General features: G+C 39.8%; 1 protein-coding gene across 1 annotated transcript in view; it reads left to right on the top strand.

Moving 5' to 3' along the window:
• G3BP1 (G3BP stress granule assembly factor 1) overlaps positions 1–20,585 on the top strand; it is a 1,009,408-nt gene that overhangs the window by 697,049 nt on the left and 291,774 nt on the right. The window lies entirely within an intron of this gene.

A 20,585-nucleotide genomic window follows, 5' to 3' on the forward strand; every position in this document is an offset into this window, starting at 1 on the left:
CTCTGCGGGCTGTGGGCCAATGTGTGTGTCAGACGCTCAGTAAGAGGACAGCTGGGTGGGGCGTGCTAGCTTCCGGTGCAGGAAGCAGGAGACGGCGGGGAGACGTTTCTCTGAATTGACAGGAGCTGGGAAAGCAGAGCTGTCACAGACGGTGACACTAAGTTAAATAAGGTGTTGGCACTCGGAGCTGTGCATTTTGCAAAGTTTTGGGAATCTGGGTGGAAATACAAATTTAGGTCGCAAGGTCATGGGTAGAAGAGTACAAATCTCCATTGATCCTTGTCACCTGTACAGCATAACAAAAATGGGAGATCAATAGATTTCTCAAGTTATCTTGTTCCATTGGCAATTCAGGGCTCCCTGGGGAAAGTGTGATCAATATGCCTTTTTGGTTTTGATCGTGTCCACGATAGAATCCAACACCTGCATGTCATCTCGCCCTGCCTGCTGCCTGACACTTCAATCTCTTTAGACAGTACCTTGCTGTTGCAGAAGTCAGTAGGATTTAGAATCAGGAACATCTGTAGAAACGCTGTAAGACTTTGGGAAAGTTACTCCAACTCTCAGAGCCACATTTCCTTATCTGTAAATTGGAGGTTCATTCATTCTGTTTTATTCAACAAATACTTCTTGAGGATTTACTGTGTACCAGGTAGTGTTCTAGGCTTTGTAGAAACATCAGTGAACAAGCAAGACAAAGTCTCTGGCTACATGGAACTTTTCTTATAATAGGGAATTCTGAAAATGTACAAGCAAACGAATGAATTAATATAATTTCAGATCATAATTTTTGCTGTAAAGAAAAAGAAGGATAAGGGACCTACAAACATAAGACTGGAGGCATTCTTTTATCAAGAATGGTCAAAGAAAATTTATCTCGGGAGATGTCATTTGGGCTGAGTTCTGTCAGATGAAAAGTCAAGCATCAAAGAGCTGAGGGAAGTGTATTCCCAGCAAAAGTTATAGCAAGTGCAAAGGTTCTGATGCAGTAACAAGTTTGATGTGTTTTAGAAACATCAAGAGGGCCAGTATAGCTGGAACTTAATGAGTGGACAGGAGAGTATGAGTGTTTAGACTGAAATGACTGGAAGGGACCAGATTATATAAATTTTTCTAGGATTTGATAGAGTTTGGATCTTATTCAAAAGGCAGGGACTTTGGATCTGATTCAAGCTGCAGAGAAATCTTTGGAGGGTTTTGAGCAGGAGGGTTGCTCCTAGGGCCAATAACTCCCCAGTGTCTCTGGACTGTTTCTGCCCATAGATTGAACAGGCTTCCATATTATGATAGAAAATAGAAATGCAGCATTGAATTTATCAGCAGAGGTAAGTCTGAGCAAACACAGGGCTACCCTCTGTGGCTGAAACCAGGTGGGCCAAGGGGATATGATATGGGGGTATCAGTGTCATCTGTGAAAATCTTTCAAATAAAAAAAAAACAGCTAATATTTATTAAGCACTTATTCTTCCTAGGCGCTATTGTAAATATTTTATATATAGCACATGCAGTCTCTACAATAATTCTATGAGGTAGGTTCTTTTTTTATGTCTGCATCACGGGTGAGGAAACAGAGGCACACACTTATAGGGCTTGTTGAAGCTTACATAGTGTATCAGTCATTTGGGTTAAGTTATGTTTCAGTAACAAAAATTCCCAAATTTTAGTGTATTAAAGTAAGCAAAGGTTTATTTCCTGCTTATTCTACCTATCCATTCAGGGTTGCCTAGTAGCTTCTGTTACACGTTGTTCTCACATTGGGATGCGGGCTCCAACCTATGCTTCCATAATCCCCAAAGGAAGATGCCCAAAGGGGACCTTGGCTCTTGAATTTTCTGCCTGGAAAAGACAAATATCACAACCAATCACATTTCATAGGCCAAATCAAATTACATGGCCACTCCTAACCCCCAAAAGGATAAGAAGAACAATTTTACCATGTGTTTAGGAAGAGAAAACCAACAGTATCTGGCAAACTGAATCAGTGACTGTACATTCTGCCCCTCTGGATACCAAAGATTTAGCTTGTGTTCTTTCTGGCAGGAAAAATACACTTCTCCCTGCCCAAATAGAGATGCCTCAACCTGCCTATCCAGGCACAGCTTTAAGTTAAAAGTCCAGGAACTCTGGGTGGTACATGGTGTTCTCTCCATCAGATCTACATGTGACTCCTCTTGTCTGTCCCTGAGACCTATAAACGAAAGGACAAGTTACCAGCTCCCCGTATGGATCCTCCCATCTGCTAATAACAGGTTTCTCATTTCCCACCATCTCACCCCTAGACTAATGCCTTTTTTTTAATTGAAGTATAGTTGAATTACAATGTTGTGTTTATTACTGTAAAGTGATTCAGTTATACACATATATACATTCTTTTTTTTTAATATTCTTTTTCATTATGGTTTATCATGGGATACTGAATATAGTTCCCTGTGCTATACAGTAGGACCTTGTTGTTTATCCATTCTATATATAAAAGCCTATATCTGCTAACCCCAACTTCCTACTCCATCCCTTCCCTAACCCCCTCCAACTTGGCAACCACCAGTCTGTTCTCTATGTCCATGATTCTGTTTCTGTTTTGTAGATAAGTTAATTTGTCTCATATTTTAGAGTCCACATATAAGTGATATCATATGGTATTTGTCTTTCTCTTTCTGACTTACTTCACTTAGTATGATAATCTCTAGTTGCATCCATGTTGGTGCAAATGCCATTATTTCATTCTTTTTTGTGGCTGAGTAGTATTCCATTGTATATATGTACCAAATCTTCTTTATCCATTCATCGGTCAGTGGACATGTAGCATGTTTCCATGTCTTGGCTATTGTGAATAGTGCTGCTATGAACATAGGGGTGCATGTACCTTTTTGAATTATAGTTTTGTCTGGATATATGCCCAGGAGTGGGATTGCTGAATTATATGGTAATCCTATTTTTAGTTTTTTGAGGAACCTCTGTACTGTTCTCCCCAGTGGCTGAACCAATTTACATTCCCACCAGCAGTGTAGGAGGGTTCCCTTTTCTCCACACCCTCTCCAGCATTTGTTATTTGTAGACTTTTTAATGATGGCCATTCTGACTTTTAATGATGGTGTGAGGTAGTACCTCATTGTAGTTTTGATTTAATGCCATATATTTTAGAGTTTTTTTGTTACAGCAGTGCTTTACTTCCATATCCAGTTTTGAGTCAATAAATTGGGCTACATTATGCTGAAGTAACAAACAACATCAAACCCTCAGTGACTTTAAGCAGCAAAAGCTTATTTCTTTTTTTGTGCTGTGTGTGTATTGTGACTGGGGAGAGAAAGTTTTGTACAGCACTATCTTTTTCCAGGATAATACGGAATATTCTACCATTCAAAACACAATGATGAAACTGTTGGGAAGTCCTGACATGGGGGTGTAGCTTCTCAATCCCATCCTTCTGGAGGACTTTTCCCCATCCTTTAACATCTAGTACTGTTTTGGGTATTGAGAATGTACTCAGTAAATGGATCATAAATAAAGAGGCATTGTAGGAACTAGACTGGCTATGAAGAAATCATATTTGTTGAAGAGGTAATTAGGAAAATTGTTACCATCTCATAAGAAAGTGTTTCTTTTATAGATGTGAGCAGTTTGAACACATTTCCCAGAGACTCTGGAGTGGGAACAGAAGCTTGGTTAAGAGGCATAACATTCCCAATTTTTAACTTTGGCATCCTCATGTGTCAGGAAATGCTCATGTGACCTTGGATAACATCAGTGAAAGTATAGTGTCTAAAAGAAGGAAGATTATCATCGGTCGTATTATACACTAGTTAGGCCAGACCGAGAGTATTGGCTCCAGTTTTGACTCCTGCACGTAAAGAGGGACTTGATAAGTTGGTATAGTCTATTGAGGACAACTGGGATAGTAGAGGGAGTTGGAGTTATTGTCCTAGGAAAGAGGAGACCTGCCTTAGACATGATCCCTGCCTTCAACTATTAAAAGTATATAGTTTTAATGAAAGAAGAATTTAATTTATCCTAATTCACTTCTTAGGGCAGAACTGAGAGCAGTGGGTTGTCAGTATAAAGAAGATTTTGAGCATTTGGAGCAGACTAAATTAGAAATGGGTCACCCATGTCACTAAAGGCACTCAACTAAGGCTGAATGGCCATCTGTTAATATTTTATCAGGTTATGGAAACTAGGATTAGTTTACCTTTGGGGTTCCTGTAAACAGTCATATTTGTGCTGCATATATCCTACTGCTTATTCAGTATCTCCTCTTGGTGTCCAGTATGCATCTCAAAGTTAACATGTCTAAAACCAAGTTCATGCATCATCTTCCCACTGAAGCTGCACTTTTCCTGTATTCTCTGTTCAGTGAGTGAATTACCATGTGCTTAGTTGTCCAAGCTAGAGACCTATGTATCATACTGACTCTGCCCTCTCATTTACCCACTATCATCTGATCAATGTCCAAATCTTCCTGTCCGTTAACCATTATATCTCAAATATATATAACCATTATATCTCAAATACATATATGTTTATATATGTATATATGTGTATTTCATCCACTATTTATATATGTGTATATATGTATATTTCATCCACTATTCTGTATCCTCACTACCACTTCCCTCTTCCAGGCCACCGTCATCTCTTCACTGGACTTCTAGCTGGTCCCCCACTTCTACTTTGCTCCCTCTCCAATACCATCTTATCTTGTAGCTGGAATAAAGTTTCTAAAATGCATATATGATCATATATCTCTTCTGCTTCAAGTCCTTCAAGGGTCTCAGTTGCCTTAATATGACTCATAAGGTAATTCGTGATCTGTTTCCTCCTCTTCTGTATCTTCAGTTCCTGAGTCTCCTTTGTACACCATGCTCTTGCCAGACTATGTTGCTGGGAATTGCCCCACAAAGAGCATCAAACCTCTGTGTATATTGTTCCCTGTGCTCGAGGTGTTCTTCCCTCCTCCTTCATCTCCCTTCACTCTGTTAACATGTGCTAGTCATCCAGAATTCAGTTTGTTCAACACATTTTATGAGAAGACATCTCCTATATTTCCATATTTCCAGACTGGATGAGGTGTCCCTCTGGTGTGCTACTCTCTTACCTTTTACATGCCTTCATCTTAACACTTTATAGTGGGGGTCAGCAAAACAGTCCATAGGCCAGATACATCTTGTCACATGTTTTGGTAAAGAAAGTATTATTAGAATACCACATTTATTTGTTTATGCTTTGTCTGTGGCTGCCTTTGTGTTACAGCGGCAGAGCTGAGTGGTTGTGACAGAGCCCGAATGGCCCACCAAGCCTAAAATATTTACTATTGAGCTCTATATTTGTTTGCTAGGGCTGCCATATTAGAGAACCACAGACTGTGTGGCTTCAGCGACAGAAATTTATTGTTTTCCAGTTCTGGAGTCTAGAGGTCCAAGATCAAGGTACTGGCAGGGTTGGTCCCTTCTGAGGGCTGTGACAGTGAATCTGTCCCATGCCTATTCCCTCTTCTGATGGTTTGCTAGCAATCTTCAGCATCCATTGGCTTGTAGACACCAATCATCACCCCAGTCTCTGCCTTGATGGCCACATGTTGCTTTCCCTGTGTCCCTGTCTGTCTCTTAATATCCTCTTTTTATAAGGACAGTCATATTGAATTAGGGCGTACCCTGTTGACCTCATTTTAAGTTGATCACCTCTATAAGAACCTTATCTCTAAATAAGATGGCATTGAGAGGTTCTGGGGGTTAGGAATTCAACATATGGATTTTGGAGTGGACAAAACTCAGCCCATAACAGGCTCTTTACAGAAAACTCAACCATGCATCCCAAAGGGCAAGACCCAGGTCCTGCTAATGATAGTATCACCAGTATTTAGCATGATGCTTTGGACAGACTAATCACTCAGTAAATACTCGCTTAGTTAATAAATGATTTTGAGATACCCCCTGGTGACCTGACATCTCATTTTTTACCATATCTATGCTGCCTTATATACTTATTGTAATCCATTTCATGATTACTTCTAGATCTCTGAATGTTTTCATCATGGTCTTGACTCTGTCTTGGGTTACCTGTAAACCCTAAATAAGTTACTAAATCTCCCAAAGTCTGAGTTTCCTCATCATCAAGGCCAAGGTCCCTAAAATACTAATATTCCAGACTATTGATGGCATTTGGCTAATATGGTAATCCTTCTACCTTTGATGACTAATCTTGTCCTTTGTTTACAAAGCCCAGTGGGGCTGCACTCTGGCAGGTTTACAGGAGAGAAAGAAGAAGAGGACCTTGATTTAGCCTAATTTTCACAGACACTTCTCTGCATTCACAGTTTCCCAGAAAGTCAGTGGGGGCTTCTGTGGCAGGAGATGTCACATGTCCAGGAAGAGAATCATGGTAGCTGTTGATTTCTTTCTAAACTGTTTGATGGAAATGAAGTTAGTTTCAGCTCTAGTCCCCTAGTCTCAATGACTTTCATTGATTGGAAACAGAAAATGACTAAGGGTGCTTAAACCACTAACAAATGGAGGGTTTAGTAATTGTCTTCATGAAGGTGAATACCTGAGCGGCATGCAGAGCGGTTTTCTCTGCACATCAGAAGGGGACTCAGTGAAAGTCAACACCAGACTATGTGGTATGATTTACAAGTAGGGAAAAGCCCCCACTGGCTGAATGTCCTGCCCTGATAGGTGTTTAAAGTCTTATCATTTCTTTAAGCTTCTCATCACTTTGAGGGAAAATAACATCATCCTCATCACTGGGAGCAGTAGCGGTAGAATCTGCAGCAGTGCCAGCTTCCCTGATAGAGTATTAACTGTGTGCCAGGAAGTGAGCTAAGAGCTTTATTGAATTCTCTAATCTAATCCTTGAGACAACCCAATGAGGAGGTATTTTTAGTACTTCCATTTTACAGATGAAAAAATCCAGTACTTAGAGAGGTTAAATAACCTTATGAACGCACATAGTTAATTATCATCAGTGTGAGGACCGGAACCGAACCTAAGCATTGCCTTTGCCCTGATTCGTGAGTCAGAATGATCATGCAACAAATGTTATTTTATTCTCACATGAACTACCGAGCCAGGCATTTCTGGGATATCTACCTTTAAATAGAGTATTCCTATGGACACAACGTACTCACACAAAGATCAGTCCATAGCTGACATGTACTCAACTCTGGAATTCACATTCTAAAGGACCTCTTGATTTAAGTTAAAAAAATAAAATTTTATGCACTCAAGTTAATAGAACCTGTCAAACTTTCACATAGGAGCATATCCAGATTGTTCTGATGTAAATTGGTCCACAGAATAAAGTAGATGGCAATTTTCCGTATCAGTGCTATTTATACAACAGGGTTACTTGTAGATAACACCATTCAGTGTGCTTGTCACCGTGGAAAGTATTTTGAATGAAAGTACGCAGGGTTTTGGGGTGATCCGGATGAAGAGACAGACTAATCAACTAATCTAATAAATAATGTAAAATTATGGCAGGGTCACATAAGAGAGGTACTTTATTAACAGAACTATGAGATGTGATCTAGATCTGAGATCTCAGAGATGAGAAGCAACTAAAAGGAAGTTTTGGGGGTAGGGATTAGGAGAAGAGCAGTCCAAAGAAAGCAAAGAGCATGTGCAAATGCCCTGTGGTGGGAGGGGGGCAGTCTAGTACATTAGGAGGAAGTGTAGGGGCCACTGAATCAGGGGCCTATGCTGTGAGATGGGGACCATGCAGGGACCTATAGGCCATACCAAGGGCTTTCTTTGGTTTTGTTTCAGTTTGCTATTAAAGAAGCCAATGACACTTTTAAGCAGGAGAATATGATACGATCTTCAGAAAGATTTCTTTTGGCTACAGTAAGGAAATGAATGGAGATGGGGAAGATGAGGGGCACAGGCTATTCCGGTGGTCCAAGTGAGAGATGGTGGTCACTTAGACTTAGATGATGGCAGTGGAGATGATGGCAGGAGATAGAAATAGAAAAAAATGTCAGCAGGACTACTGTGTCCAAGCCCACCATGCTTGACTGTGTGACCTTGAGAAAATGCTTAACCTCTCTGAGTCACTATTTCCACCTCTGTAGAAACTGGAAACATAATAGTATCTACTTCGAGGTTATCATGAGTTTACATGTGTACCTGGCACATAGTAAGTGCTAAGTAAGTGTTAGCTCTTGTTAGTATTAGTTGTAGAAGAAGTCATTATAGTAGTAATGGTCATATTACCAAATTTAGGAGGAAGGAGAGTTAACCGGAATGAAACCATTTTCAATAACTGGATACATATAAGTAGAATTCCTGGGTCAAAAAGATAGGACTCAAAATAATTAACCCTAAATATATATTTTTGTAACTTTCCTTTGTAAGTTCTTTGTAAAGCCTGTGTTAGAGACTAAAAAAAAGTTAATTTATTTTCCACATTTTAGTCTTTCCAAAATGCTGCTTCTTTGATCCAAATAATGATGCTACAAACAGGTACATACTAAGTTAAAGCAAGGAAAAGATTTCTAATGGTTCTCTGAATTCTCTGAATACAAATAAAGGAAGCTCTCTGAGAGGTAGGGACTTTCCTAGCAGGGAAGATATTTAAGAGAGCCTGGAGACTGCTCAGAGCTGCTGGAAAGGATTATAAATCAGACAACGATGAGTGGGCTTCTTCCTTTTCAAAGTGTCCTCCACAGACCAGTAGCGTGAGTGTCACGCAAGAGCTTATTAGACTTGCAGAATTTGGGGTCCAGCTCAGACTTCCTGAATCAGAGTGTGCATTTCAGCAGGACTCCCAGGAGATTTGTTGGTACATTAAAGTGTGAGGAACACTAGACTAAATAACTTCCGTAGTTCTTTGTTAATTGGAATTATCCTGTGAGCCCAGGTACGATCTCTAGAGCAGGGAACTTGGACGTGGCATGAGGACAGTGGAAGAGGTCCTGCTGAGCTGGCAGGGCTTGTAGGGTTTTTCAAACTTCTCCACTCATTTCTGCACCAAGTTCTCAGCAGTGCCTGCGGTGATACAGGAAGAAGTGAGTGTTGTTTCTTACAGAGTGAATTTTGAACTGTCGACTCTCCGAGTGGAAGACACCCAGGGATTATCTGGTTTACAGCTTTATTTTATGCAGAAAGAACTGAAGGTCAGAAAGAGGTAGTGACTTGCCCAGGTTAAAATGCAAATTGATAGTTTCTTTATATTTCATTTTCTAACCAAGTTTGTTCTCTCCCTAGCTTGCGATCTCTCTGCCTCTCCATCTCTTTCTCCCCAACCCCACCTCTAACACACACACACACACACACACACACACACACACACACACACACACACACACTTCATAAGTCAATCTGCTTTTTAGATAAATCTGATGGCTGTCCTCAGGGTCAAACACCAAAACCAAGGAGGGGGGTATTGTAAATACCTCAGAAAGAATCTTTTCCAGGTTTAGCAAAGCAGGCTGTGAAGAGCAGTATGAACAGCAGTTGAAGTGGAAAGGAATATAAACTAAGAATGCCAGCACTTTTCAGCATAATATGTGCCCTTCTTTAGTTCGCCTTCAGACTCTCCAGCTGAGGTTTGTCATTGGTTTCAATAAAGAGTCTAGCATCATGATTTAGACCAGAGAAGAAAACGGGGAAGAGTCAAGTAGCAGTCCTAATCCCAGCAGTCAGAGGACCTGTATATAAACGCCACTTCCACCATCTAAGGAATGTTTAGCATAATGGGTGCGTCCTTGGCCAAGTTATTTTATATGGATATACTTCCGTGTCCTTATGCGGAAAATTTGGGTTATTCTTATATCACCTATTCACAGGGTTTTTGTGAGTTCCAATAACACTTTGGGAAAATAGTTGGTGGCTTCCGAGAGATTTTGTAGTTTCTTTTTTAAACTGTCAGTCTTCTCAGTAAAGACATTAAGATGAAAAACGGCAGGGCACTCTTACTTACTATTCTACTTCCATGGCTAGGACAGTGCTGCCACGTAAAAGCATAAAGAGCGCTAACTCGAGCTTGGTTAAATGGATAGGTATATACATGAAGGAAAGAAGAAGGAGGGAAGAAAGATGGATGGACGGCAGGTTGACAGCTTGTGTGGCATTGAAGTCTTATTTGCGATAATCAGGTTTTCTACAAGTTTCTTTCTGGTCTCCTGGTCTGATGTTTCTTTCATAGGTTTTGCTCTTTCATTGATGATACTGAACTGGTCAGGAAAACCTAGGTTTAATTTTGCTGCTTGAATCTATATTTCCTTGGGCAAGTTACATACCCTATCTAAACATCAATTTTCTCATCAGTGAAATGGGATTAATAATTCCTAACTCGTTAGCATTGTTGTGAGGGTTAAATGGCAAAGTGGATATAAATAGTTAAGCATAGTGTTTGGTATACAGTAAGCATTCAATAACTGCTATTTTCCTGTACTAACAGTTCAAGGAGTTTGATCTACTAATAAAAAGATGTGATCGATGGCCATTATACTGGTACCCGGGAGGCATCCAATAAGTGGTTTGAAGTAGAATGCATAAATATAATATTGATTTTTGTCTTCAATCACATTTTAGTTGAAGGCAGTTTGTAAGTCTGTGCTGTTGTTTACATGATTGAATTTTTTAGGCTTTTATGTTAACATGTTGATTTAACTTCTGCCTTTTGAAATTATTGAGTTTTTTTCTTTGGTCTGATCTATGATTCATTTTTATAAATGTAGGAAAACTCAAAAAGAAGGTGTATTTTTGATATGGAAAAATCTGATCTGTATTAATTTCCTCTTATTAATTACATGAGGTAATTTTGTTTGATGGAGAGCACTAATAATGCTGTAGAAGAAAATAAATAAACACAACTTGTTTAGTTGTAGCCTGTTCTGTAATTCACAAAATTAAAGGTAATTCACAGAACTAAACAGCCTAGCCTCAAGCAGGAAAGGAACCAGGTTAACTTTGAAGAGCCAAGCAGTAGACGCTCATGAACAGCATCTTTGGGACACTGTTGTCTGATGCTTAATTCCAGCTATATTCTCTATCTCTGCTTAAGAATCACATTCCCCAAAGAAAGAATGAGATTGGCTTAGCTTATATTTCTTGCCTAATTCTGTGAATTACAGAGGTAGTCCAGTGCCCCATTCAAAGATGGGAGGAGGGAACCAAACAGGCAATAAGGACAGAGGTCCACTACGTGATCTGTGAAGGTCACATCTTTATATCTTCATCTCCCTGTTTCTCTTTGATCTGCCAGATTAAGCCATGGGTGTATTTAGGACTCAGAAAAATGAGAACATGGTTAGCTACAAAAGAGAACGTGGCTGGGCTTGGGTATTCTCTTTCCCTAGATTTGTTTGTCTACATAGAAAGAGTGTTATGGCTCCACTCTTATAATTACTCTTACCACGACCACCACCAGGATTTACTGAGTAATTTCTTCAGGTATTACTATTTAAACTATTTATCAAACACTATGCTAGGTATAATTCTGCCCCCATGGACCTTAGAATCTGGTGGCAGGACAGCCATTTAACGAAATAAGCACTTAAATTTTGACGTATGGTGACAATTGGAATAAGTGTGATGAAAAGAAAAATACACTGGGCATAGAAAGCATGTAATATGGAGACTTGGTCTTATCTGGCAGGACAAAAAAAAATCTCTGAAGAGGTAAGGATATTGGAGGATGTGTAGGAATTAACCAGGTGAAGGGAGCTCAGGGATAAAATTTTAGGCACAGATGAGCATGAAAAAAATCCATGCCTAGTGGAAGCGTGACTTATTTGGGAAACCACATGAAGGGCCATGCGCCTGGAATGCGGAGAGCAAATGAAAGTTGGGTATGAAAACATCCTGGGGCATGTGGTGCCGTCAAGTGGGACTTACTGGGTCATTTTAAGTGTTCTGGTGTTTAGCCTAAGACAATGAGAAGCTGTTGGATCATAAGCATGGGAGTGACAAGACCAAGTTTACATTTGAAAACAATACCTGCAGTTGCTGTATGAATAGTTTGAGGTGTTAGGAGTGGTTGTAGGGTGCATCAGGAAACAATTGTAGGAGTCAATGAGATGAATGAGGAGGGCTTACCCTAGATATGTGTAGTAGAGGTAAAGAGAATTAGATTTGGAGGATATTTAAGGAGTAAAACAGACATACTTGGTGGTTTGGATAGAGTGTGTGTAGGAGAGGAGAGTGACCACTATGATTCCTAGGTTTGGGCTGGTATAACTGAATGGAGGGCAATCTATTAAGTTATACCAGCCAAAATATAGGTCTATTCATATTAATAAAGAACATGAGAATAGTTCTGAACTTAGGGGGGAAATTATGTTTAATTTTAAGCATGTTGGCTTTGATAAATCTTGATGACAGCTATGTGTAAAAATCCAGAAGTGGTGGAATATAGGTAACTAGAACTCATAAAGAAGATCTTGGCTACAGTTGTAAATGTGTGAGACTTTGTTTGTAGAGGATAATTAAAGCTGTCGATGTGGGTGAGGTTGCCTAGGGAAAGACTGCAGATGAGACCAGGATACAGATTGGCGCATTGAGAAATTCCAACATTTAATAGCAAGATAGAATATGAACCTCGCCCAAGAGTCTAAGAGATCCTCTAAGAATTCAAGACACAATCATTCTTGACTCTGTGAAAAGTGTATAATCATAGTGGTGGCGGGTGTGTATTGCACTGAATCTTAGGAGTCAGAGGGAAGTAAGGAAATGGGGACTTATTAACAGGCAGCAATTGTAGACGTTATTTTGAGAAGTTTGGCTATGAAGGGGAAGAAGGGTGATGAGAATGAGACTAGAGGATAATTTTGAGTTCTGGTAATTATTACTCTTTTTAATGGAAGAGACTTATTTAAAAGACAAAAGGATCCCTTTGAAAGAAAGAGAAAAATGGAAGAAAGATGAAAGAGAGAGAACATGAAAAGAGCAGAGGAACACTGTGTGTGTACAAGATTCCTGACTAGGTGGGAAAGGGGACATACACCTTATAGTTGGGAGAATTGACCTAGACTAAGGGGAAAAGACAGCTCCTTTAATGTGAGACAAGGGAAGATGGTTTCTAGGTTTTGTAGCAGAAAGTAGAGGGCCTCCAGCCAGTGTCTAGTGGCTTCTAGTTTCTTTGTGAAGTACAGAGATGATTTCTGCTCAGAGTCATCAAAGAGATGACAGGCAGAGGGGGTTGAAGTGGAGGAAGGGTCAGAGGTCAGGTGGAAGTATGAGGAGGGTGGAGGACAAGTCAGTTAGGCTTATCAGCAAGTAGGAAACTAAGTTAATCAGTAAAAGTTGTAAGGTTGCTTGGTTAATGAAGGCCCGCTTTAGGCTGATCAGTCAGTCAGTCAACACAGATTGGTTGAGCCAGACATTGTTCTGGCCTCAGGATATAGTAGTGAGTGAGAGGGAAGACTCTCCTATTGAGGAATCTACTCGTTAGTGACAAGGTGGTGAGTGATGTAGGCTTCTTAGCTCCACAAGAGAACTGGTGTTTCTTTAAAGCATGGATGTCTTACTAAACTACTCTTCCTTATACTATGATTTTAACCAATCATACTTGACTGTCAGATTATACTCATAGAGACACTAGATAAAGTTTTACAAATGGAGATAGAGATTTGTCTGAAAAGTGTAATAAAAAAAGCAGAGAAACAACGGAGTTTGAGTATCATTGAGTATTTTAAATAATTGATCATGGAGACTAAAATAATAAGAGAAATAAATAGAAAAAGGGGATTAATGAAGAATTAATGAACTGGGTGTTGCATTGGGAATAGTTGAAGATGCAAACTGGAAAAACAGGAAATTATGGCTTGAATGGGATTCATAAATATGTGATTTTGGAAAGAGAATAGTTATGGTTAAAGGAAAAATCTAGAGTATGGTGCAAGACAGATTGTCTCAGATGGAGTGGAGGGGGTCACTAGAGGTGAGATGGTCGTGAAATAGAATGGTCAGGGTGTTGAATGGATTTATACGTGTAGAGGTGAAACACCCAACATGATGATGGACTTTGTAGAGAGGGATGCTCTCCACCAGGTACCAAAGTCTTTGAGGACTGAAAGATATGCCTGGGATATCAGTTATAACCACAATGAGTAGGGAGAAAGGATGGTGTATGTGATTGCTTTGTTCTCAGCTGGGCTTTTTTTCCTTCTAAGAGTGTCAGTCATTCCTAGCATTTTATATAGTTTATTCTTCAAAATATTTCCATTAGTGTCATCCCATTTTGCAAATAGGGAAAGTGATGCTCAGAGACTTTGTTACTTTAAGCTACAGATTTAATAATTGGGAGAACTGAGACGAGAACCCAGGTCTGTCTGGTCGGAATTTTTTGAAAATTCAGTTTTTAGTTTTTCAGTTGAGGAAGTAGTAGTTTTTGAATTGTCCTACTGGCTATTCATGGAGAGACAATACAATAGAAACATTCCAAGCAGGTCCATGCAGAGTGGACCCCAGGTAAAGCATATCAGGAAACATGGAAGCTCTTCCCTTCTGCCACAAGGCTCCTGACTAGCAGTTTGAGATGTGTGGCCTCTGAGATGACTGAGCGTGGTCACACCCACTGGAAGGAAACATAGACTGTGGTGGTACTCTGACAGATTCTTGTCTAGAAGGCAGAACATACTGCTGGAAGAAGACGGCAGCAAGTTGAAGTGTCACCAAGTGACTGGTGTAAGGGTGCTGGTATGCAGTAGTAAGTTGTACCCAACTATGGAAATGATGGAGCAGCCGTTCTTGCAGTTCAGGCAGAAAGGCATGCAATAGGGAAACTAGCCATCACAGAGCTGTCATTCAGACAGAGCTGTCATTCAGACTCTGGTTATATTAATCTAATGGCTAAGTTACATCCCAGTCCCAGAGGTGCTGCAGCACCAGACTGATTACCCAGTCAGAGGAGGCAGGAATAGAGAAACTAGACAACATTTGCTGGCAGAGGCACAAAACGGCATAATAGGAGTAGCAGCAAGGGAAACCTGCTGTCCATCTGTCTGTCTATCAGTCCGTCTATGCATCTGGTAAACACTGGCCACTGCCTACCAAGTGCAACGCCTTGTGCTGCATGGTGAGGATAGAAAGATGAAGTAAGACTGTTGGGTTTCCCCAACTGATACTCCCTCCTGCATCCCCAGAAGATTTTCAGCTCTTTGATTCCTTCTAATTTACTACAAGTGAGGAAAAGATAGACTTGGACCCTGCAGACGAGTAAAGCTCCATATGCCACCAGATGAGTTCCCCCAATACCGGCACGTTGAAAATACGAGTGGGTGATCAAGATGCAATTTACAGTAGGCTTCAGGGACCAAGCCCGATGACAATGCCACAAATCAGCAACAAAATGTAACATTTGACTCTGAGTCTTAACATAAGAACTGCATATAAGCAATTTACCTCTCCCAGGGAAACCCTTCTGATAAAGCCCAGAATACAAATATGTGTTCCTTCCCCTTTACCCTTTAGAAGCTTTGCCTTTGTTTATGCCCAGCTCATTATACAGCAGCTGGATTCGTTACCATCTCATTTTTTACTGATGGGAAGTGTTGCCATGGTGATCCTAGAACATAAGCCTGAAAATACAGACCGTCATGAACTTATCCCAAGTTAGAGGCAGTGGATCAGTAAGGAGTGGTAAATCCTTCTCCTCTCTTCCTCATGGATGAGCTTCTTAATGAAGAGGTATTGGAGTTACTGGAGAGGAGCCCTTAGCAGCAAATGGGATGGATGCAGGCCCTCACATAGCTATTTCATGAAGATTCACAGATTGGTAAAGACGTAGACCAGTTCCTTGAAGAACAGACAGTCTTTTGCTCTTCTCCATTGCATAGGCTATAGTACTCCAAGTGTCACAAGTATGCATCACTGTTAACGATTGGAACTGGGAGTACATGGATGGCTTCCTATAAACACTTTACTGACTCTAACTAAATATCTCAGATTCATGATCTATTGAGAATAGTTAATTCGGGTGTTTGTAGCAAGATCAAGGACCATTAGAGCAGAAGAACCCTTAGATATAATCTAAGCTGAATTTTTCACTTGTCGATGAGGAAACAAGGCCTAGAGATGAGAAGAGCCCCTTTAAGGCAGCCAGTAATTAAGAGGCAAGTTGATTAATCTATTGTAGAATGGGAAACATTTTTTTTTTCTTTCTCTTTTTCTGATCTGCTCTTCCACTACATTCTTCTTTAACCAAAGGCTTTCAGAGAACAAACCTTTTCTTCCTTGGTGGGAAGAAAGTTTATGGAGATAAAAATAAATCCAGAGATCCCTCTCAACATTAAGATTGATCTAGTCATTTAAAGCCACTGACCTGAGCCTCCTAATAGAGCCTGGCTCACTTTGAAGTTATTACTAATGGACCTGAACCCTTGAGGAGATAAGCAGTATCATTGCTCAGAGCAGGCTTCTCAATACATGTCCCAGTCAAGCTGACAGCAAGACTTTTTTATCTCTGGCTTCTTAAGTCTCCAAACCCATTAGCACAGGCATCCTTTGATATATTTCTCTCTGTCCCTTCTAGAGCTCAATTGCTATTTGTAATAAGTCTTGGTGACCTCTCACCATAGGATGATATCAGAGTATTACTATTAAACTTAGTTATAATTTAAACTAAAACATGTGGGTCTCCTGGAGACATTGGCAAACCTTGGTAGAAATGTATATCTATTTTATTAATATTAAGGGTGGTTTGGGACTTGTATTGCCTTTTCACCCACTGTCAAAGGCTGATGATCTTAAGAGCTTTCTGCTTGAGAAGAGACATAATAAGGGTTATAATGAGATTTGGGATAGACGCCAAAGGTCTTAGAAACAAATGCTGATTTTCTATTGATGGAGAAGTTATTTTAACCTCTCTCAGCCTCAATTTCCGCATATATGCATCAAGCTCAGAATTGCATATCCTGTTAGGATTGTTGTAAGGAAGTGATGAGAAAATGTAAGAGAATTGGGTTAGAGGTTATCACCATCTCCAGTCTTTACTCTGCACCCTGTGTGCTGGGACAGTGTGGAGAAAGATATGAGGTGTTTCTTTACTCTTGAGGGGCAGTTTAGCTCAGCCTGCTTCTTCAAAGGGATTTCATATCCATCAGTTCACTTAATGTTGCCACTAATGATGAGAGGTGAACTTGAGAGAGAGAACTGAAATGTTCATCACCATGCAGAGTGGGGATTCCAGAGTTTTAGTCCTGGCTGGGTTTTAAAGTAGACAGTCTGATCTTGAAGAAGTGATCTTCATAAACTGCAGAAAGAATCATGTCCTTCCCCAGCTTGAAATCCTCCATTAGCCTCCCTTTGCTGTTAGAATAAATCCCAACCTGTTCAACTTGTTCTACAAGGTCCTGTACCATTTGGCCTCTCCCCACTTCTACCTCATCTTTCTCCTTTCTCATTCTTATTCAATTCATTTCAACAACAAAAGACTTCTTTTAGTTCCTCCAGCATGCCTTCCTTTCCTGCCTCAGGGTCTTTCCCTATGCAGCGACTTCAGCCTCTAATGTTCTTTCCCCTGGAGACTCTCCTATTTCAGTTCTCAGCTTAAATGTCCCTTGCTCAGAGATTTTCCCTGAACACCCTTCCTAAAAGCATGTGTACCATATTATTTTCTGTTACAATCCTGGGTTTCTTATCTTCACAGCAATCTCAGTTTGTATTTCTTTTGTAATAATCACTTTCTTCTATTGTGTTTATTTGATTTATCTTCTTTGGTCTGTCTACTCTTTTGGGATGTAAGCTTCATGCAAGTAGGAACTACATTCCATTTATGGCTGTGTCTCCAGCATCTAGCACAGTGACTAGCACCTAGCAAGCACTCAATAAAATTTGCTACATGACCAAATGAGTGAATCGATATGTCACTCTCTGAGTTTTAGATTCATGATAGATGGGAATATGCTCTAACAGCACCTCTCCTGGTTATTCTCTCAGCTACAAATATGAGAGGAGGTGTGGCTCTTCCCTTCTATGGCTGTCACTTCCTGGTCTCGATCAGACATACTTCTTCTTTGTTTTTTCTTTTACATTTTTCCTCTGCTTGCTTGAGCCATACGTTCAGTTTGGCATACAGGATTTACTAAACCACAAGTTTTGGTGATGAGAACACAAGACTGGAAGTCAGGAAATCTGAATTCTAGACTTAGATAGGCTTCTGCTTACTATATGATATTGGATAAGTTAGATGCCTACTTTTGCACTTCAGTTTCTCCTGTGGTTATAATGAGGAGATTGGACCAGATGAGCCAAAAAGATCTTTTCCACCTGGAGCATTATCTAACCTAGATTGTTGGTTTCCCTTCCATCAATTCATCTGGACAGCCTCACAAGGCAATTACTTTTAAAATAGCAGTGGACATCTTGAGTCAAGTCTGGGTGTACTGGTTAAAAATAGAATTCCATTAATGAGTTTATAGTCGTACTATAAAATTTACAATCCCTGAGGAGAAACCAGGCTTCAAAATGTCTTGCCAAAATATTCTCTGCCCTTGATGCGTGCTGGGTCCTTTCAGGAGTACATTAGGAGCCAAGAGTGCTGGCAAAACAGAAGGGAACAGTATCATGTCCTCACGTTCTTCTCCATCTGCTCTGTTTTGTAGGTCTGCCAGAATTTTCCCAGCATGACTCCTCCAAATTTCCCATTTCATCCCAGATTACACACACATCAGCCCTGGCAGGAAGGTCCCCATTTAGAGCCAGTTTTGGAAATAGTGGAAATGTTTGACATAGATTCAGTTTTTAGTACTCATTACCGTGTATCCAATGGCAAAACAGGGAGGGTACGGTCTTGTGGTTAAGAGATGAGTCTATGGAACCAGGAGCCTGGACTTGAATTCAGTAAGACTTTCGATAATGACTTAACCATTCTAAGATGAGTTACCTTGTCTATGAGAGAAGCATACTAATAGTAACAAGGTCATAAATTGTTGACAGGGTTAAGTCAAATAATCACGTTAAAATACTTTGCCTATCTCTGGCCCGTGGTAAGCAATCAACATGCAAAACTTAACAGTTTTTCGTTTTGTTTTCAAATTTCAGTCATTTATTTAAATATTTTAACAACTCCCAAGTGATGCATATGGTTTGAAATAAAGTTATCTACAATGAGTAAAGTCATTTTTTTGGAGAGTTCCAAGTACAAAGAGTGACAAAGTCACTGCAAATGGGAAAACTTCCATGGACACTAGCATACACTAAATAAATAGTGTATGTAAGTCAATACATAAAAGGATTAGTTCATTTAGTACTTATTTAGTTAGAACAGCTTCATGAAAATGGCCATGTCATCTTTCCTAATTATAAGAAAAATTCATACTCACTGCAAACTTTTCAATTATGAAAATGAAAATAATTATCGTTCATTTTTTCCTCTACCCAGATATAACTTCTACTAATATTTTAGTTATGCCTCCATAAAAAGCAGTCATTACCTGCAATTTTTATTTCTTTTATTTCTTGAGTAAAAACTGGAGGATTCTAATCTAGATCAGAGTCTTAGTTTTACCTATTTCTGATATATTCACCTTCCGTGTCATCATCTGTAAAGTTGTTGTTTGGACTGTGATCTTTAATATCCCTTCCAGCTCTAGAATACTAAAGTGAATACAAAAAGGCATATTTAGCATTATAAGAAGATAAACAATATACATTTTACTTTTTTAAATCATCTAAGAACTCTTGAGCACTGGTCATCACATATTATACACAACTAGCTACGACTTTCTCAGTTACAACGTGGAAGTCAGAAAGCAAGTGTGTGGTAAAACTATGAAGTAGGTTACATTTGGGGGAAATGCAGACCTTCCCAGTCTTCATCCATCCTGAGATGTCTCTCCTGCACATCCTAGCCTTCTTCTCGTGCTCTCCTTTTCCCTCCTCTTACTTGCCTGGATCTCAGAATGATATGCCTTATATCTAACTGTAAAATGACAGCTCTTGTTTCCTATTAAATAAATTTCATGCTTTGAGAAGTGAGGAAGGGGCATATTTCAATGACGTTGTGTGACTGGACCATGCCTCCCAGGATCCTGATATAAATCCAAATTGGTGGCTATCATTTTTTTCATATTTGACAGATCAGAGTATTATGACACACACACCCCCCCTTACACCAGTGATATGACCAGTTCTTTAACCTTCACACATAACTGGTTCTGGCTTCAGCCACTGACCAATAATACAGCTCATTCTCAAGGATGCTTAGAAATTCTCTCTCACACTTAAATAAACTATCTTAGAATTGTTCTAACTCTAACATTCTCATTTTACTAATGGATAGATGGAGGCCCAGAGAGATGACATGGTTCACTTGATGTCTCCACAGTGAATAAGTGACAAAGCTTTTCATAATAATACCTGAGGTATCATTACATGATACATTCCTTGGAGTATTGCTGCTTTTTGATTATCTGTTTTTGTTTTTAATAAAAGCCTGTTATTAAATTTGCATTTCTTAGGGTAAGGAGCATGCTAAATTGGAAGTATTAATTCTTCATTCAGGTTTGTTGAGAATCAGTTGTTACTGAGGTCACACCAGGACCCAGCAAAATACCTGAGGCACAAGAGGGACCAGAAAGTGAGGGAAGGAATGCAGAGCATAGACTGGAGTAGAGCGCTAGCCCTGGATTTGGCAAGATAGGATTT

The sequence above is a fragment of the Stenella coeruleoalba genome, assembly GCF_951394435.1.
Source record: "Stenella coeruleoalba genome assembly, chromosome: 3".
Lineage (NCBI taxonomy): Eukaryota > Metazoa > Chordata > Mammalia > Artiodactyla > Delphinidae > Stenella > Stenella coeruleoalba.